The sequence below is a fragment of the Vulpes vulpes genome, chromosome 1, assembly GCF_048418805.1.
Source record: "Vulpes vulpes isolate BD-2025 chromosome 1, VulVul3, whole genome shotgun sequence".
Taxonomy (NCBI): Eukaryota; Metazoa; Chordata; class Mammalia; order Carnivora; family Canidae; genus Vulpes; species Vulpes vulpes.
In genome coordinates, this window is record NC_132780.1 from 139533122 (window position 1) to 139552311 (window position 19190).

General features: G+C 48.6%; 1 protein-coding gene across 5 annotated transcripts in view; it reads right to left on the reverse strand.

Annotated features, from left to right (window-relative positions):
• CCND3 (cyclin D3) overlaps positions 1–19190 on the reverse strand; it is a 96534-nt gene that overhangs the window by 75310 nt on the left and 2034 nt on the right. The window contains exon 2 of one of the 5 annotated variants that reach the window (XM_072731976.1): positions 18628–18793. The exons of the other annotated variants lie outside the window; for them this stretch is intronic. The gene's annotated coding sequence lies outside the window, so the exon portion shown is untranslated. The remainder of the gene's footprint in view (positions 1–18627; positions 18794–19190) is intronic. 5 annotated transcript variants of the gene reach the window in all.

A 19190-nucleotide genomic window follows, 5' to 3' on the forward strand; every position in this document is an offset into this window, starting at 1 on the left:
CCTCACTCACCAGTGAGGCCTCACGTGCAGTGGGGAAGTAGGAGAGGGGGTGGGGGAAGAAGTGCTTTCTCTCTCCTCCTCCAGTGCAGGCCAGGGCAGCCAAAGGCACCCACCTGCCCAAAAGAGTCAACGATGGTACAGCATGGATATGCTGGCCCGAGAGCTGGTGCAGGGTGTGGGCACAGGCGTTGGATCCTCAAGGGGCTGAACGTTGCAGAGTGGCTGACTGCTGGGCAGCGGGTACACACCCACTCATGTGGAGGTACAGTCGATCCTCATCATTCATTAATTTTGCGTTCGTGTATTTGCCTACTCACTAAAATGTATCTGTAGCTCCCAAATCGATACTCATGTCGCTTTTACGGCCATTTGCAGATATGCACAGAGCCATGAAAAATTTGGGTCACCTGACACTCATGCTCTTAGCTGAGGTCACACAAAGCACCCTCTGCCTTCTTGTTTCAGCTCCCATGCTGTAAAAGGTATTCTTCACAGTCTATTGAGGCTACCTTGTCTACATTTTTTTGCCCTTTTGTTGGTTTCACTGTTGAAAATGGCTCCCCAAGCTTCAAGCTGATGTATGATCTAAAGATTCTTAGCACAAGAAGGCTGTGATGTGTCACAGAAAACACGTGTGTTGGATCAACTTTGTTCAGACATGCGTTATAGTACCACTGGCCAGGAGTTCAATGTTAATGAATCAGCAATATTTTAAGTAAGTTGTCTTTAAACAGAAACACACATAAAACAAGGTATTATATCAACCGGTTGATGAAAACATTGTGATCAGAGGCTCAAAGGAACCTAACCCTGTATTCTCCTAGGAGCGATGGCTCAGTATTCACTAAATCAGTGTTCACAGCAACTTTATAGAACTTGAATAATGAGAATCAATCACCGTGAGTAATGAGAATCGACTACATTTCAATACTATAATAATTGGGCACCCATATTTTTGGGTTCCTGTAGGTGCCAGTTGATATCTTCTCTATCTACCACCTACCATCTACGAACACCTGTTAAGTACAAAATCCTACACTAAAAGCCAAAAATATGGAATGTGGACAGGGCCACTGCCCTCTCAGTGACCACAGAGATAAGGGCCTATGACTCAGAGGGTTTTATTTAATTGGCCTAGGTCCCTGGGTTTATTTATTTTTTAAAATATATTTTATTTATTTATTTGAGAGAGAGAGTGCACTTGCACATGCACACAAGTTGGGGGAAGGGCGGAGGGATAGGGAGAGAGAGAATCTTAGGTAGACTCTGTGTTGGGTGTGGAGCCCACTGCAGGACTCGATCCAGCGACCCTGAGATCATTACCTGAGCTAAAATCAAGAGTTGGATGTTTAGCTGACTAAGCCACCCAGGCACCCTGCAGATCCCTGGGTTTAAATACCAGTGGGACCTGGAACATGAAATTTCTGTCAATGTCTTCATCATAATGACAAACACCTGGATCATAATAATAGCTGAACACTTGCTATGTGTTGGGCACTGTTCTACCAACTGAGATAACCAGGTGCCCCAGCAGGTGCTGTTCTAAGTACTATGTGTACAGCAAGCCTCCTAAGGACTCTGTGAGGAAAGTACTGGTGTTATCCTCATCTCACAGACAGAGACACTGAGGCACAGTAGAGAGTTAAAAACTCATCCGGACTACACAGTTGCTGGGTGGTAGAGACAGAGCGGTTTACACCACTGCCAGTGACAAGAAAAGCAAGACGATAGACTGCGTCCTGTGAGGATCTCAGACCTCCCCTGATAAAGGGGACTCTGATGGGTCCCTCTCCTCTGCCATGCCACTGGCATTGTTCAGTAGCAAGAGAGTAAGCAGTGACCCTGGGAGGCCACTCAGTTTCCAGACAGGAGCAAGCAGGGCCTGAACTAGGCCAGGCCTCGGGGAACAAAAGGTTGGAGGAGGGGACCAGAGAAGAGATCTCCCTGCGGCTCAGATGAGAAGTCACAAACCTCACCATCTGAGAAAACGCAGATTCCACACCGGTATGTGAGAGAGAAGTGAAACCGCAACTCCAATGCTGCTCACCCGCTCCCCACCAGCACTCCACCCCCTGCCCCAGTCCACAGCGCGCCCTGCTGCCCCAAGATGGCAGGCATCTCCTCCAAGACCAAGGCCTGCCCCATGCTTCCATGGGCTCCCATTGGACCTTCTGAGCTCTGAGCCACAAAGATGGCTCTCTTAGAGCTGTGATAGCCTAGTCTGTCCTCAGTGGGGGCCAGGGAAAATTGAGGGCTTAAAAGCTCCATGAGGTAAGGAACCGTGTTTGCCTTGTTCTTTTCTCTCTTGCCCACACTGAGTACAGTGCATCCATGGTAGGTGCTCAATAAACAGACACTGAATGGGTGGGTGGGTGGATGAACGAGTACCGGACCCAGGAGACTGCCTGCTGGCATCAAGCCACCAGGAGATTCATATGATTTTTGACAAAGCTTGACCTCCTGTTCCAACTCTGCTCACTTTCCATCTGTCGCTGAGACTGAGGCTGGCCCTGAGCGCGCTGGAACTGTGTGTGTCTCTTACCCTCTCAATGTCTCCACTTCCTGATGCTCGAGATAATTATTACCTCACTGAGGTATGAGGATATGACCCTCCTCTACCCCTTCTGAGAACAGAAGGGCCCCCCATGGGGAGGAATATGGTGCTCTTCACCCTGACCCTACAGTGCTAATGGGACAAGGGCTCCGTAATGACTTCCAAGGGGCTTTTGGTCAGGACGACAGAGACTCGAATCCTCTACCTTTGATCAGAGATGAGACGGTCCAGAACACAGCACAGTAGGTGCTGTGCCACCCCTTCTGACTTACGCCTCACCCAGAGAGAAGTCCATCTGCAAACATTTCTCTTAGAGGTTCCCCACAGAAAGCCATCCTCACCATGTGATGTCAGCTCTCTTGTTCCCTGCCCTTCTCAATCTACTGACAAACGTTGTTAATTGCCACACTCCTTCCCAGAATCCAGTTCCCATCCTGTACATTTCACACTAGAATCCCTGGTATATATGATTCCCAAGCTCTCTTGCAGCTCAGTGTGGTGGGTGACCAACTTTTGGCTACAAGGATAGGTGACCTGTCAGTTTTAGGTCATGTCCTGAAAAGGACAGCAGTACCTCTCCTTTGCCCTCTCTCCCCACCGGCAAGGTCTTAGATCCTGGCCCCAGGAGACATGGTGGTGATCTGTCTTCAACATCCCGGGGTCTGGAGAAGCAACATCATGGAAAGAGCTTGGATCCTCAACACTGACAAGAGTCCAGATCACCCACCCAGACTTGCATGTGAGAAATTTCCATTTTATTTAAGCCCCCGATTTTAGGGAGGAGGAAATCTGTTACAGCACTCTAGTCCCTACCCCCCTGCCAATGCCTATCCCAGTCCATTCCTTGGTGCCAGGATTCAGATGGGTACAAGGTGTGCGACGGGCCTTCCTCCTCATGCATCCAGCCCCAATCGCCTAACTCCATGAGGTCTGCTTTCGCAAGTGCCAGAGACGGCCTTCCAGGTAGATAAGACACCCCAGACCCTGACTCAGTTAATATAAAATGGAGGCAGCAGGTGAATGTCTCCCTCCCTCAGAATATACAATGTCTTCTTCCCTCAAACTGACCACTTCTCAAACTATTTATTGACTTTGCGAGAAAAGGCTCTTCCACACTCAGGGAACCGCCATACCTGGTCAGACCAATCCCATCCTACGACGAAGATGGTGAGGAAGAGCTGGAAATTGCTGGGGCTTTGGATCTGAGCCCAAGTGTCCTCTTTCCCACTTATCAGCCCTGTAACCCTAGACAATCTCTCAGCCTCTCTAGGCCTTGGTGGGAGAATAACCACTGTTTACAGGTTTGTGGAGGGAATTCAAGGTCATACACCTCTCAAGTCCCTGGTGGCACACCTGGCACATTGTAGGTGCTCACTAAGCTGTTGCTGTTATCATGGAAGTAAGCATGGGTATACTGAGGACACAGGCGGAGGAGAGCCCTGACCCACCTCCCCCATGAAGGGTGGCAGGGAAAAGGAAGGGGGAGAAAGCAGGGCTAAGCAGGGAGACAGCGGAGGGCACAGCTGTGCTGTCTATCAGCTGCCTCCAGCCTACACAATCCCTGTGCCCATCTCACCCGTCCCCACCCACACTTCTGCCTGGGTTGGCCACCCTCACCGCCGCTACTATTGTCCCCACACTGTCAGCTGCTGTTTCTTGCCTCATTTTCCTTCCTGCCCCTGATAGGGCAAAAAAGGGGATGAGAAGCAGCTGCCTTGCCCAGCAACCTTCCTACCCTATAGGCTGGGACGGCCAGCAGCGGGTGGTTCAGAGCCCAGGCTTTACTGACAGACAGGCTGGGTTCCTTCCCCCGCTCTGGTCCTTAAGAGCTGGTGACCTCAGCAAGTTATGTGGCTTGTCTAATCCCTCAATTTCCTTGTCTGCACAATAGGGATAATCCGGCTGCTGAGAGGAAGGCATGAGACCACGCATGGTGAGCACCTGGCAACGTGCCTAGCAGGCAGCAAGTGGCTGATATGTCAGCTCCCATCGGGGCTGGCTTCGTGGGCATGTGGCCTATGCAGTCACACGGAGCCCCATGCTCGGAAGGGCCCCCGCTTGGTTCAATGCTCTATGTTACCATCCTCAAAGTCTAAATACTTTTTTTTTTTAAGATTTTATTTATTTATTCATGAGAGACACACACACACAGAGAGGCAGAGACACAGGCAGAGGGAGAAGCAGGCTCCATGCAGGGAGCCCAATGCGGGACTCGATCCCAGGACCCTGGGATTGAGCTCTGAGCTGAAGGCAGATGCTCAACTGCTGAGTCACCCAGGTGCCCCTAAATACTTTTTTTAAAGTAAGCTCTATGCTCTATGTGGGGCTCAAACTCACTGCCCCAAGATCAAGTCGCATGCTCTACCAACTGAGCCAGTCAGTCGCTCCAAAACTCTTAAGAATTTTTGAACAAGGGGCTCTGCTAATTATGTAGTCAGTTCTGGCTATTACAGCATGTACTTACTGAGTCTGCTGGCTGTGAAAGCGGGGATGGGCTCAGCAGTCTGCTGGAGATGTGGGGGCACTGGAGGGCCCTGGGGACCCAGGAGAGACATTGAAGTACAGTGATGAACAACCCTGCCAGGTTGCCAGCGGTTAGAGTGAGAGGGTAGTGAGGCTCCCGTACACACTCTCGCTGGGTGCTGGGGCAGATGAGAGTGCCCTCTCCTCAGACAGCCAGGCCAACAGGCAGCCTCTGGAGCCCACCATTACCTTCCTCTTGCCACCATCCGCCCACCAAGGGTGAAGATGCCCAACATAACTCAGTGCCAACACCCGCCCATGTCCCTGGCTTTGATACGCTATATGCCCAGGTCATGATCAAACTCAGGAGCACGGGAGTTATGTCCAGAATCTCTACATGTGTGGGCTGTAAAAGTCCTATGTGATGGGAACCAGTGCTGCCCTGAAGCCCCTCAGTGTCCGGGTCCGGCTGAGTCCTGCTGTTCAGGCGGGGACTGGTACGGGAGTGACATAAAGGAATGTGTTAATTACTACTCTAGGTGGCCCAGCCCCAGGAAATGGAAAATATCTGCTCCTTCTATCTTCTTGATTTAAAATCCCAGGCTGGCATGTTTGGAAAGTAGTCTGGGGTGTCTGAGGCAGGGACTTGCAACTCTCAAGAGACATGGGGGCTCCTGAGAGCTGGGGGCTCCCCTAACATGATGCTAAGAAATGACCTCCTGGAGCTGCCATAACCCACGGAAGGGAGGCACATCTTATACCTGCTGACCATCTCCCCTTCTGGATCTGAGACCCCAGAGGGCAGGACCCAGCACAGTGAGGGCTGACCAGATGTTTGCAGACCTGGCCATTAGGACCACTGCACACCCTCCTCCCCATCCACCCCACATGGCCCCAGATCCTGCCTCAGCTTCCCCAGGCTCACCACCAAAGCCCAGTTCTCTTCTGTTCCTGGGCCCACGTGTGAGTCTGAGGGTGGCCGAGTCTGGCAGGTGGGGCTGGGCCCTGGATGAGGCCCCTCTGCATCCGCCTCCGGCCACCTGTCCTGAATACTCACTCCCTTCCAGACAGCTGGAGAACAGCTTCTGGTAGGGGGGTGCGGGTGTGGGAAGGTTCTAAGGGAGCTAAGCCAAGGCTGAGGGGAGGCCCTTCTAGCTGATGGGGATGCTGAGTGTGCAAGCATGGGGGTGGGGTGGGGGAAGGCACTTGGGAGAAGTGGGAATTGGGGGTGGGATCAGAGAATGGAATGTGGAGTTCATTCTCCTGGGGGCACAGCTGTTGCATATTCCTTATCTTAGGGCTCAATCCAGACTCCACCTCCTTCGCTGTTGCTGAGCTGGGGAAGGCAGATCTTGTGGGATACAGTCCTGCTCCTTGTGCTCACTACCTTAGGTTCCCACTGCTCCAAGCTGCTCAGACGGACAAGGAAAAATCAGGCCCCCCCCCCCAAGGAAATGCCAGCCCCACACTTCACTCTGTGCCCATCCACGGGTAACTGGAGCTTGAAAATGTGTCATCTAACGTTAAGATCCTCCCACAACTGCCATGACGACTTGAGTTAGCCACCCCAGAGTTGCCTCGGTATTTCAGTATTACTGGACTCAAAGGGTCAGCAGATAAGGCTGCTTTAGTCGGAACATGAGGCAGCGGTCATTCCCCAGGCCTCACCAGGATCTCCCCTGGGTTGTCACACCATATTCCTCATACCAACTCTATACTTGGCATCTACTGGCTCCAAGGAGATACTACAAAAATAAGACTGATTTTTTAAAAGAGATTTTATTTATTAATTTGAGAGAAAGAGAGAGAGAACATGCAGAAGCAGGGGGAAGAGGGAGAAACAGGCTCTTCACAGAGCCTGATTCGGGGCTTGATCCCAGGCCCCAGGGGTCATGACCTGAGCCAAAGGCAGACGCTTAACCAACTGAGCCACCCAAGAGCCCAGTAAGACTGATTTTCTATATACTTATGGAAACACGACTCATGATCATAACATTGTTCATGTTATTACAGAACCAGAACATTTGGAAAAAAGGGGAAAAGTAGGGGGAAAAAAACACACACAGTTCTACTGCCCCTAAAAACTACCAGTGCTAACACTTTAGTATATTTTCTTCCAGTCTCTTCTGTGTGTGTGTAAAATATATAGTTGCGATATATCATATGTAGAATTTTACATCCTGTTTTCCTCCACATTACTGTATAAGTTTTTGTGGTATTACATGTTTTTGCAATTGACTTTTTTAAAAAAAGATTTATTTATTTATTTTAGAGAGAGAGAGTATGTGCGTGCACACATGGAGAGAGGCAGAGGGAAAATGAGAGAAAAACTTAAGCAGATTCCATGCTGAGCACAGAGCACAACATGGGGCTGGATCTCACAATCCTGAAATCATGACCTGAGCTAAAATCAAGAATCAGGTGCTTAATTGACTGAGCTACCCAGGCACCCTTGTGATTGAGTGTGCAAGCTATTTTTAATGGCTATCTAATATTCTCTTTAATAGATACACCAGACTTTGCTTAATCATGCTCTGTTGTGAGGCAAACTGCTTTCTGAAGGGAGAGTTTACCATGTGACAAGGCCACCAGCAGGGTAATAAGATGCCCTTTAGGTCCACTATTGTGCAAGGACATACTCACTGTTAGACTTTTTTTTTTTTAAGATTTTATTTATTTGAGAGAGAGAGAGAGAGAGCGAGAGCGCACACGCACATGAGTGGCAGGGAAGAGCAGAGGGAGGAGAAGGAGACTCCCAGCTGAGCAAGGGGCCTGATGCAGGACTTGATCCCAGGACTCGGGAATCATGACCTGAGCCAAAGGCACACCCTTAACGGACTGAGCCACGTAGGTGCCCCACAGACATCTTTTTTGTGAACAAGCCATGACACCTTTTGTAGACTCCTGTGGCTGTCAAGTATCCAGTCTTCTTTCCTACAGCACTACCGCTTCCTTTTGGGGGCATTTCCTCTTCCCTAGTACAAATCCAGGAGCCAGCCTGCCTACCTGCACCAGACACCAGAGGGGCTGGCCCATCCATTCCCACCCTGCCTGGCCAGGCATTGGTGACCGCTCAGTTGCTGGCATCTTCCTGCAGGGCCTTCTGCCCAGCCCTCAGGCACTTTATCAGTTTCTGTCCATTCCCAAACCTAGTCTTCCAGCTTGTTTGGCAAGTCTGAGTTCCTAGCCTTCTTCTAATAAATTCCTTTTGCCTCATACTGGACAATCTATTTCTGTTGCTTACAGAACTTTGAGAATACTAAGGGATACCTCGCCCACTTCATGTTTTTCCAATTGCAAGTCAGGACGCTTTACTGGATCATGAAGTCTTGAAGCTAATCACAACCAGCATTAAAAAAAAAAAAATTAAACAACAGAATAAAATCTTGAAAGTACATATCTGGAGTAGGGTAAGTACTGCTTAATGCAACTTATTTGTTTTATATACATATCCATGTGTGCTTGTATGTGTGGATATAAAATGGGTTAAAATGAAACATTTCTAGGTTTGAAAAACATTGCCCTTATTGAACTTGGGTTACTTGAGAACAAAGAATGGAGCAATCTCTCCTAGATGTTTTTATATTTCTCCCCACATCTTTAGAACCCAGGAAAGCATACTCCCTTGCCAACAGCGTGGTATATTTCAAGGGTCCACCCACTATTTTCTCTCTCTTCATAGCTTGGTGTCTCCTCTTACCCTTTACTTAGTGATGCTTAACAGTAATGGATGTCTTTCCCTCTTGGTCTTTAAATTTCTCTTTAAGGGCACCACTATGCTACTAGCCACACAGGCTGAAACATTCTGGGGTGGTCCCGACTACTCTCATACATTCACTTACCGTGGGCACCCACTGTAGCCTAGTCGGAGAGAAGGAGGCACGTAAGCAGCAAACTATAACATACCTCACCTTAGAAGTATGCCAGGTGCCTGGCGGGGGAAGGGCAGAGCAATTTCACAGGGCAGATGATTATTCATACCTTCCTACCAAATAATTACTAAGTTCTGCTGCTTTTACCTTCAAAATATTTTGCCAAATCACCCCCCTTGTTTCCATTTCCATTGGCCTCACCCTAGTTTCAATCCCTGTTAGATTTTGTGTAGACTTTCTCTTGCCAGCTCTGTTCTACTGCTGCCCTAGAAGTTATCTTGAAACAATCTGATCATGGCACTTCCATGCTCAAAAGCTTTCAGTGGCCCCCTATTACCTACCAAAAAAAGTCCAAATTCCCCAACCCAACGCTGTTGATTTGGCTTCTTCACTATTGCTCTATGTTCTACTAGGGCCCCAGGTTTTGTTTTGTTTTAAAGATTTTATTTATTTTTTCATGAGAGACACAGAGAGAGAGGCAGAGACACAGGCAGAGGGAGAAGCAGGCTCCCTGCAGGAGCCAGACACGGGACTCAATCCCAGGACATCGGGATCATGGCCTGAGCCAAAGGCAATCACTGAGCCGCCTAGGTGTCCCAAGGCCGCAGGTTTTAAACCAGTCCACAAGTTCTTCCTTTCCAACTACGTATCTGTCTGAGGCCAGATTTTCTTCATGTACATCAACCCAAACAACACCCTGCAATAGATTAAAGCAGAAACAGACATGATAATCTGGCTGTCTTCTACTAAGCCAGGCATTAAAGAGATTTGTAAAAAATGTAAAACAAAGCCACAGTGCTCACTACTTTTTGATCATTTTTTTAAACATTTAATAATAGTTATTATTTTATAAAAAATACGATGCTATGTTAACACACAATACTTTTTTTTACAGTTCCTCTAAAGAGATTCATATTCTTCAAATTTTGCATTTAAAATTAGAAGTTAGGGCAGCCCAGGTGGCTCAGTGGTTTAGTGCCGCCTTCAGCCCAGGGTGTGGTCCTGGAGACCTGGGATCGAGTCCTGCGTCAGGGTCCCTGCAGGGAGCCTGCTTCTCCCTCCGCCTGTGTCTCTGCCTCTCTCTCTGCATGTATCTCATGAACAAATAAATCAAAAATCTTTAAAAAAAATTAAAGTTAGATGGGGCGCCTGGGTGTCTCAGTGGTTGAGCATCTGCCTTTAGCTCCCCGAAAGGAGCCTGCTTCTCCCTCTGCCTGTGTCTCTGCCCCTCTCTCTGTGTCTCTCATGAATAAATAAATACATGAATAAAGACATGAATTCATGTCTCTCATGAATAAATAAATCTCTAAAAAAATGAGAATAAAATAAATTAAAAGTTAAATGTCAATAGTCACAACCTTCAAAGACAAAAACTCGTTGGGATCCACAATAATTTTTTTTTAAAGATTTTATTTATCTATTCACGATAGACATAGGCAGAGACACAGGCAGAGGGAGAAGCAGGTTCCATGCAGGGAGCCTGACATGGGACTCAATCCCAGGACTTCAGGATCACGCCCTGGGCCAAAGGCAGGCGCGCTAAACCACTGAGCCACCCAGGGATCCCCGATCCACAATAATTTTTTAAGGGTGGAATACCCTAGCCGTTTTCCTTCACTCCTGTCTTAACTTCTCTGCCCTGGTGTCTTGCTAGAGGTGTGTCTGTGTATGCTTCTGTGTGTGTGTGTGTGTGTGTGTGTGTGTGTTTTAAGATTTTATTTATTTATTTATTTAGAGAGAAAGAGAAGGTGGGGCAGCAATGGGAGAGGCAGAAGGAGATAGAAAATCCCAAGCAGACTCCCCGCTGAGCACAGAGCTGGATTCAGGGCTTGATCCCATAACCCTGAGATCATGACCTTAGCTGAAACTAAGGGTCAGATGCTCAGCTGATTGAGCCACCCAGGCACCCTTGGAGTTTTTAAGCCATTAAAAAAACATGAAGTGGTATATTAAAAATAATTATTGTTATAAAAATAATAATTATAGAAATAGCCACTAATTATTTTAGAAGCAATAATGATATAAAGAATAAGCCTAATGTCACAGAAATAGGAATCGAAAACCGATTTCTACAGTGCAGTTTTCAGTAAAAACAAAAAATGAAAACTCAGGTGTTTAGAAAAGTAAAAAAAAATATATAAAAGCTATCACCATTTAAAATTGCTCAGGAAAAAAAAAATTTGCTCAGGGGATCCCTGAGTGGCTCAGCGGTTTAGTGCCTGCCTTCAGCCCAGGAAGTCCCAGGATCGACTCCCACATCAGGTTTCCTGCATGGACCCTGCTTCTCCCTCTGCCCCCCACCCCCCGCCCCATGAATAAATAGATTAAAATTTTTAAATAGATGTTAAAAAATAATAAAATAAAATAAAATTGCTCCTGGGGTGCCTGGCTGGCTCAGCAACTCTTAAACTTGGGGTCATGGGTTCAAGTCCAATGTTAGGTGTAGATATTACTAAAAACAAATTCTTGAAAATAAAATAAAATTGCTCCTGAATAATTTCTCCTTAAGTCCACTTCTCTTTTCTCAAATGGCATCTTTGATAAGAAATTCCTGGTTAATCCACCCAAAAGCAAGTGCACCTTCCCCCAGATTCCCCCAGCCCTGCCACTCAAACCCTTCCTCTGGCCCAGGGAGCCCACGAGAGCCCATGAGAGAATGCATATTGAATTCCTAAATGTGCCCATTTAACTATCACAGACTCAATTATATTCACTGGAGGAGACACTAATCAACCACAGAAACTTAGATATTATTTATACAGTGTGGTCCCTTAAGTCCAGCACAAACATCATGTTTAACCAAGGACTTGGCCATCTGTTCCGATGACAACGGGCCATCTTGGAGGTTCTCTGAAATGGGGGAGAAAGCTCAAACTATGCATCTTATGTTCTATGAGCAATTTAATAAGTAAACTTAGAGTGATTCTGAGACGGATTTTGTTTCTCCACTGATCTTGAACCCAGCACCGCAGAAAATGTGACTGCTGTAAATGAGCAATGGACAAGACCTCTGTGCCTTACAGATGTTGTTGGAGGAACACACCAGGTGAGTGAGCCCAGGATCCCAGACCTATGCAGCCCTGTCCTCCGGACAAGGTATGTGGCATGCTTCCTGGGCCAGGGCTGCTCCTTCTTTCTGGATAGGGTATCTTGGGTGAAGTGTGCAGGTCCAGTGTTAGGACTCTGCTTAACTGCCAACTCCAGAGATGCACCCTCAGCCACTGCAACCCTACTAAAGCCTGAGTCTGGGGGAGAGAAAGGAAAAGAAAAGGACTTGAAGGGCTGGAGGAAAAACTTGTGTGTACCATCACCGCAAATGGGGCGGCTGTGGTCTGGCTGATTCATCCAGGGCTCCTGAGATAGGTCAGGGCCCCAGCCCCACCTAGCAGAGCTCATATCACCACCTCCCACTCCTGCTTCCTGGGTCTTGCATGACACCTGATCTGCCTGCTGGGGCAGGGCTGGGCCATCCTGGCTCCCTCCCTTCCTTGCTTGGCATAGGAGACAACCCTGAAGCTCCCACTAGGAGTGTGGAGGGATGGAGGTGGCTCTGGGCTTTCCTGGAGCAGTTGTACCCACACCATCATCACTCCTCACAGACGTGCACACACACAGATTCACCATCACACACAGAGGCAGTTTGGGGATCTACCAGCCTGCTCTATGTGTCTCAATGCTGTATTTAGGACAGTGCATCAACAGAACCTGGGGGCATCTCACACTCCCCCTGGTGGGTGGGCACACACACGCACAAGCATACACAACATGCAGGAAAAGTCTGACTCAGGTCAGAGCTCTTTCAGCCCCCAGGCTCTCAGGACTGACTAGCAATATGACCTTGGGCAAGTTATTTAATCTATGTGCCTCAGTTTCTTCACCAGTAAAATAAAGGAACCTTGTAGGATTCTTGGGAAGAACAGAGGAGAAATGAGTTAAAAACATGTATATTTATTATAAACTTATCTGCAAATGGTGCATACTGTACGGAGGCACTCACAACTGCGCCTGGCTATGGAACTATTGTGCAAAAGATATGCTATCACAATCTCCAACATGTTTACTGCCATGTGCCTGGGAAGAAATGAGGGTTCAGAGAAATCCACACAAGATTCCCAAAAGGAATGCCAAAAATGACTCCCAGAAGCTGTGTCAGAGGAAAGGCAGGGAAGAAGCAGGACTTTCTGAGGATGACCCAGGAGGCCTTAAGCTCACATCCAGGGGTAGTAAAGAGAGGGGTTTTTTGAGTTAGAACCCAAGAGGCTGGTCCTAAGCCAAAAAAGACTATTTTCTTGGAGACACAGAGATCCGAGAGAAAAATTCAGCCTGGTCCTAGAGGCGGATTCAAGTAAATTCCAAGAAAAGACAGAGGCTGCCTCCAGAACCAGCAGGTACCAGATGACTGGAGGGAAAAAGGGAGAGGGCTTGGGAAAAACTAGAATGTTCCACACCCTGGCCTATGCTCAGCTCCCCAGTCCATCTGAGAGTCTATAACCCCAAGATCCTCTCTCACTGTGATGAAAATAGATTGCACATGTGAACAGCCTCCAAGTCTGTGGTTCTGCAATAGATACTGTTTAAAGAAAAGGGAATGGAGCTGGAAGGAAGGGGAAACACAGACTTGACTCTCGGGGGCCTGGTGTTGGGAGGAAGCAAGCCTCCCTCCCCTTCATAATCCCAAATCAGCCTGTGACAGCCACTTGCTAGAAAGGAATAAACTCTCCCCTGGGTCTTATCCAGACTGGATTCCTCAGCCCCCAGGAGTAAGCTTAGGAAAGAGTGTTGGAAGGATAGATGCCTTCCTGGGGACAAGCAGCCCAGGGCCCTCTGTGCCCCCATCCTCCCCGCCCCGACCGGCCCCCCCCCTCCCAGAGCCTCCAACACTTCCAGCTGGAGCCTAAGCTGGAGGCCGAGGTCTGCATGTGAGGCCCTGCTCCTGCTTCCTTTCCCAGAACTCAGGGCCCCCAGGGGAAGGGCAGGAGGAGCAGCCTGGAGGGAAGAGAACAGAGGACAGGAGGGAGGGCGAGTTGGAGCACTCGAAGCTGGGGCCCGAACTGGGAGTTTCTGGGACAGTCCCAATTTCAAGTATTTTGTCCAACTGTCTGACCACAGGCCAGAACTCATGGGCTGGTATTTATTTTAGACAAAAGGACGAAACGGAGTCATAGGTAGGATGGTAAGGAAAGAAACCAGGGTTGCCTCTTGGTTCGGGGAAGGCCCCCGTGCCCACTCCAAGCAGCTCTGGCTGGAAGACGGTTAGGACCATGACAGGACAGTGGAGGCATTGCTTCTAAGGACTCATGACCCGTTTGGCACTTGGCAGGGCTTTGTGTGCATGAATCTCATGCACCTCGTACAAAGGGGGACTCTGAAGCCTCAGCCCCTTCCTCTGTGTAACCACTTTGTGCCTTGGTGTCCTTGTCTGTGAAGACATAACAACAGTGCCTCCCTTGCGAGAATGCTGTGAGGACAGAAAAGATAACACTTGTTTTACAGTAAGCATTCAAGGAAGATCGGCCCTGACTAATCTCCACAATGACCCAGTGAGGTAGGGACTACTAACACCCACTTGACAGATGAGGAAACTCAGTTTCACACAAGCAGGAAGGAACCAAGCTAGGACTCAAACCAGAGTTGTTTGTCTACTGGGCATCGGCTCTCTTGACCACTCCATGAGAGAAAGCATGAATTAGTGGTTTTATGTGCAGACTCTACAGCCAAACAGCCAAGTCCGACTTCCAGCTCAGCCACTGACCAGCTGTGTGAAAGGAAGCTAGCTGCTTAACCCTTGGTGCTTTGGTTTGCTCATCTATAAAATGGGCACCCTGCCTTAGTGTTAGAAGTAAATACACAGGGCAGCCCGGGTGGCTCTGCGGTATAGGGCCGCCTTGAGCCCAGGGCCTGATCCTGGAGATCTGGGATGGAGTCCCATGTCGGCTCCCTGCACGGAGCCTGCTTCTCCCTCTGCCTGTGTCTCAGCCTCTCTCTCTCTCTGTGTCTCTCATGAATAAATAAAATCTTAAAAGAAAAAAAAAAAGAAGAAGTAAACACGAGTTAGGAAATGTCTGGAACACTACTAGTTAGGGCCGCTTTCTCGGGCCTGCCTTCCAGGGCGCCCTCTGGTGGTCTGGCTTGTAACCGCACCCTCTCTTCCTGCTCTTGTTGGGCCTTGCCCGTCCACGGTGGGGCCACTGCAGCTCCTCACACTTCTTTTTTTAAAGATTTTATTTATTTATTCATGAGAGATACACAGAGAGAGGCAGAGACATAGGCAGAGGGAGAAGCAGGCTCCCTGCGGGGAGCCCGATGTGGGATGCAATCCCAGAACCCTGGGATCATGACCTGAGCCGAAGGCAGATGCTCAACCACTGAGCCACCCAGGCTCCACACCCTTCTAAGGGTCTTGATGGGGCACCAAGCAACCCCTCTCCTACCCCTCACTCCGAAACAATGCTTGGGCCTCTGCTGTCTCACCTCAGGAGTGGCTGTCTTGGGGGAACTTCAACCAGGGTAGGAGAAATGCCCACTGAGGGCAAAGGAGCTGCAGGTTTTGAGGGCCCTCAATGGCGATGACACGGTATTATGTGTCATGCCTTCGAAGGGTACGAAAGGCCATGCCTACAAGGGCTGCTGGCCTGGCCCTCTGCTCCCAACACACCCGGCCTTCTGTCTCAAGGGCAAAGGAAGGTCAGGGATGGGGAAAAGAGGGTGTGGGTGGGAGGGGCCCCAGCGGGAAGGAGGGGCCCCAGGGTCTGGGACCTAAGAGATCATTTTATGGCGGTTGTACTTGGTCAAAAGTGGCTCCCTGGGCTCTGGTGTAGATAGCTGGGGATGGGTGGGGCAGGGGCCCCATGAAACCGGCTGGCAGCTGAACGACCAGATGGTGCTCTCCACCCAATCCTGCAGTCCCGGGGCAACACACTGGGCAACAGCCCCACCTGGTGGACAGACGAGGATCGCCATGGGCCGGGGAGCACAAGAAGCAATGGGATGACCCGGAAAGGGGAAACAGGTGAATAATCACATGGGACGGTTTAGGGTTTAGAGGTGGAAGGGGCTTTGAGATCTTTCAACGAGCAGAAGCCCCTCCTAAGCATGTGCTCTAGACTCCCTTAGACGAAGAATTCGCTTCTTCAGACGGGGATTAGGCAACTGTTTGTTAGAAAGTTCTCATGTATAAAAATTAAAAAAAAAAAAAAAAAAAGAAAGTTCTCATGCTATTTCGGAGATCTGCCCCCACCGGTCTGTCCCCTGGCCTCCTATCTGGCCCACTTCGTGTGGGCTTCCAAAGGCAACCTTCCAAACATTTGAACACAGCTATTATATCCTTCCTAAATCTTCTCCCCATTTGCTTCAACCGTTTGGAGTTTGACGCCCCTTGTTCACCCACTGCTTCTTTTCTCCACTAGAGCCTTTTCTAATATATTAAGTTCCAAGGAATCCTTTCCAATTCTCTACGTAAGCCACCCCAACCCTAGCAACATCATTTTAAAAATATCTTTGGATCTCAACCTCCTACTCTTCAGGATCTAATATAATACTGTTTGGGCCTGATATATGTTAATGTTCTGATTTGGGGACTAATTTAAATGTCAAGAGCACAGGCTCTGAAGTCAAATTCACCAGTGTTCAAATCTGGGCTCAGCCACTTACTAGCTGTGTGACTTTGGGTAAGTTTATTAGCCTTTCTGGGTTTCAGTTTCCCTATCTGTAAATTGGGGATGGGGGTATTCACAACCGGGCATTGTATCAGATGAGATAAGGCAAGTGAAACACTTAGGACAGCTGCTGGCAGCATCATTCAGCTCCTAAGTGACCATTATAAGCACATTCTTCTGAGTTTCAGGCAAGAGGGGGTGCTTTGAGGAAGAGAGAGGAGAAAAGAAGACCTTCTGGAGTTAACTGGCCTTTCCCAAGCAGTGTGAATGCCAGGTGAAATCCAACAAAGGGGTACCTAGCTCTGGTCTCATTTCCAGTGGTGTCTCGGTACAGCCAGGCCACCCTCCCCACCCCCACCCCCATCACTGTAATGGGGCAGGTCTTGACAGCTCTTTGAAACTCAGAGGGTTTAAAATTTAAATGTCTTTGAGGGTAAGAAAAACACACCAAAATAAACATACCTCCTGCAGAACGGAGAAAGGGAAACTTGGCAGGCACCCCAGAACTTTCCCCACCCCCAGCCCTCCCTAAACTTCCTCTTGTGGTTTCTCAAGAGCACAACCTGTTCTCCCCAGCCAAGAAAACGCCTGGGGCAGGGGGCTGGGGCAAGCCAAGGGTTCCACCCCACCCCACCCTATGACAAGGGAGGAAAGTATGCGTGGCAGAAAGGTGGCCTGGAGGTCTATTTAGCTCAGAATTTCACAACCGGCTTACCTGTTATCTTGGTGTGGCCACCCTCTAAACCCTCAACTGCCAGCATCAACACCCATCCCTCCCCCAACCTATGCAACCTATGCCTCTCTCTCAAAGACAGATGCATGGAGGTGATTTGACCGCAGGCAGAGGGGGACCACTTCAGGTCTCCCCAGATCTGTGCAGAGGACTCTTGTGAAAAAGCCTAGAATTTCAGAAAGGTAATGGAAAAGTGGCTGGAATCCCGGGAACCTCTGCCCTGTGGCTTGGCTCACATCAGGGGCAAGAGCCCAGACTGCCTGGAGGGATGGAGTCAGAGACACACATGCAGCTTTGGGATGCAGCAGCTGTGGGCAAGAGAGGTGAACATCTTAAGATGGTTTCCACTACTGGACCATCTTCCTTACTCAGCTACCAGGTTGGACTGTTCCTCTTGGAATCTAAAATATGAAAGTCTCTGCTATTCCTAAAGATTCCCACCAAATGAGGTGTCTTAGTCTCGCACATTCCCAGATTCTGGCACATTACAACCATGTTGCCTTCTTTCTTGCATCGAACCTTAGTTTGTTCCTCTTGATGAGTGAGGCTTATTCAAGAAAACACACTAATACACACACAGCCTCAAGGGAAGGATATAACTCAGTGCAGTCCCTACAAGCTTACTCAAGACCTGTTGAGGCTCCATGTAAACCGTTACCAGCACCCACACTCAGCTAAAAGGTTTCTCTCCTCTCTACTACCCAAGATACAGGACCTTTTGGAAACTCCTAAGTCCCTAGCTCAAGTGGACATTCTACATGGTCAATCAGGAAAGCAGGGTAGTCTAGTGATCAAGAACAGGGCCTCCAGGTCAAGTGCCCTGGGTTTCAATCTCAGCTCTGCCATTTATTTCTGGTGTAGTCTTTAGAAAAATAACTTAACGCCTCTGTGCCTAGGTTTTCCCGTCTATACAATGGAGATGATCCTAGTGCTGACCTCATAGGACTTAGGGAAGGTTTTTTTTTTAGACTTTATTTATTTATTTAAGATATTATTTATTTATTTGACAGGGAGAGAGCACAAGCAGAGGGAGCAGCAGGCAGAGGGAGAGGGAGAAATAGGTTCCACATGGAACAGGGAGCCAGATGTGGGGTTCAATCCTAGGACTCTGGGATCATGACCTGAGCCAAAGGCAGAAGCTTAACTGACTGAGCTACTCAGGTGCCCCACTTAGGGAGGTTAAATGAGACACTATACCCCAAACATTTAGAACAGTGCCTGACAGTACTATATAAGCATTAGCTGGTATTCTGAACCCTTGAGGGAAGGAAGGAAAAAAGAGGAAGCACTAAAGACCAAGGTAGTCATGGCCTCAAGGATATAGGATCTTGCTGGAATTCTCAGAGATACCTTTGATTGGAAATTCCAGGCAGAGTAGAAGCTCTGACTTGTTTATGTCCCCAACATCTAGCCTGTGCAGGAGATATAGCCATAGCTAATGGATGGTGAATAAATTCATCTAATGTTGTATCAGTCATCTCTCCAAGGAGCCGAGGAATTGAAAAAGCAGAAGAATCTGCAGGAACACAATGAGAGATCTAGTTGTCTTCACCTATGTCTGGTCCCCAAGAGAACCGAGGAGGGTGGCATTGAGAAAACAGTGGAAACAGTCCTAAGGCCCAAGGATGAGGAATGGATACCCCAGCATTGTGTGGATGGTCACATAACCCTCAAGTGGACTCCCAGCTGCATACAGCTATGAATTTTTGGATTCTTAGGGACCGGCCCAGAAACTTGCCTTTCCCTGAATTTATCCTGCTCATTACCCCCTCTTCTTCATGCCTAGATAGTAGGTTAAAGAGAGCAGGAACGCGTTCTGGGTCCTCAGTGTATTCCAATGCCAACCCCGCAGTCAGGGTTCATTCAGTACAGCTCTGCAGAATGAACAAGTGGCCCCCAAAGACTTCCTACCA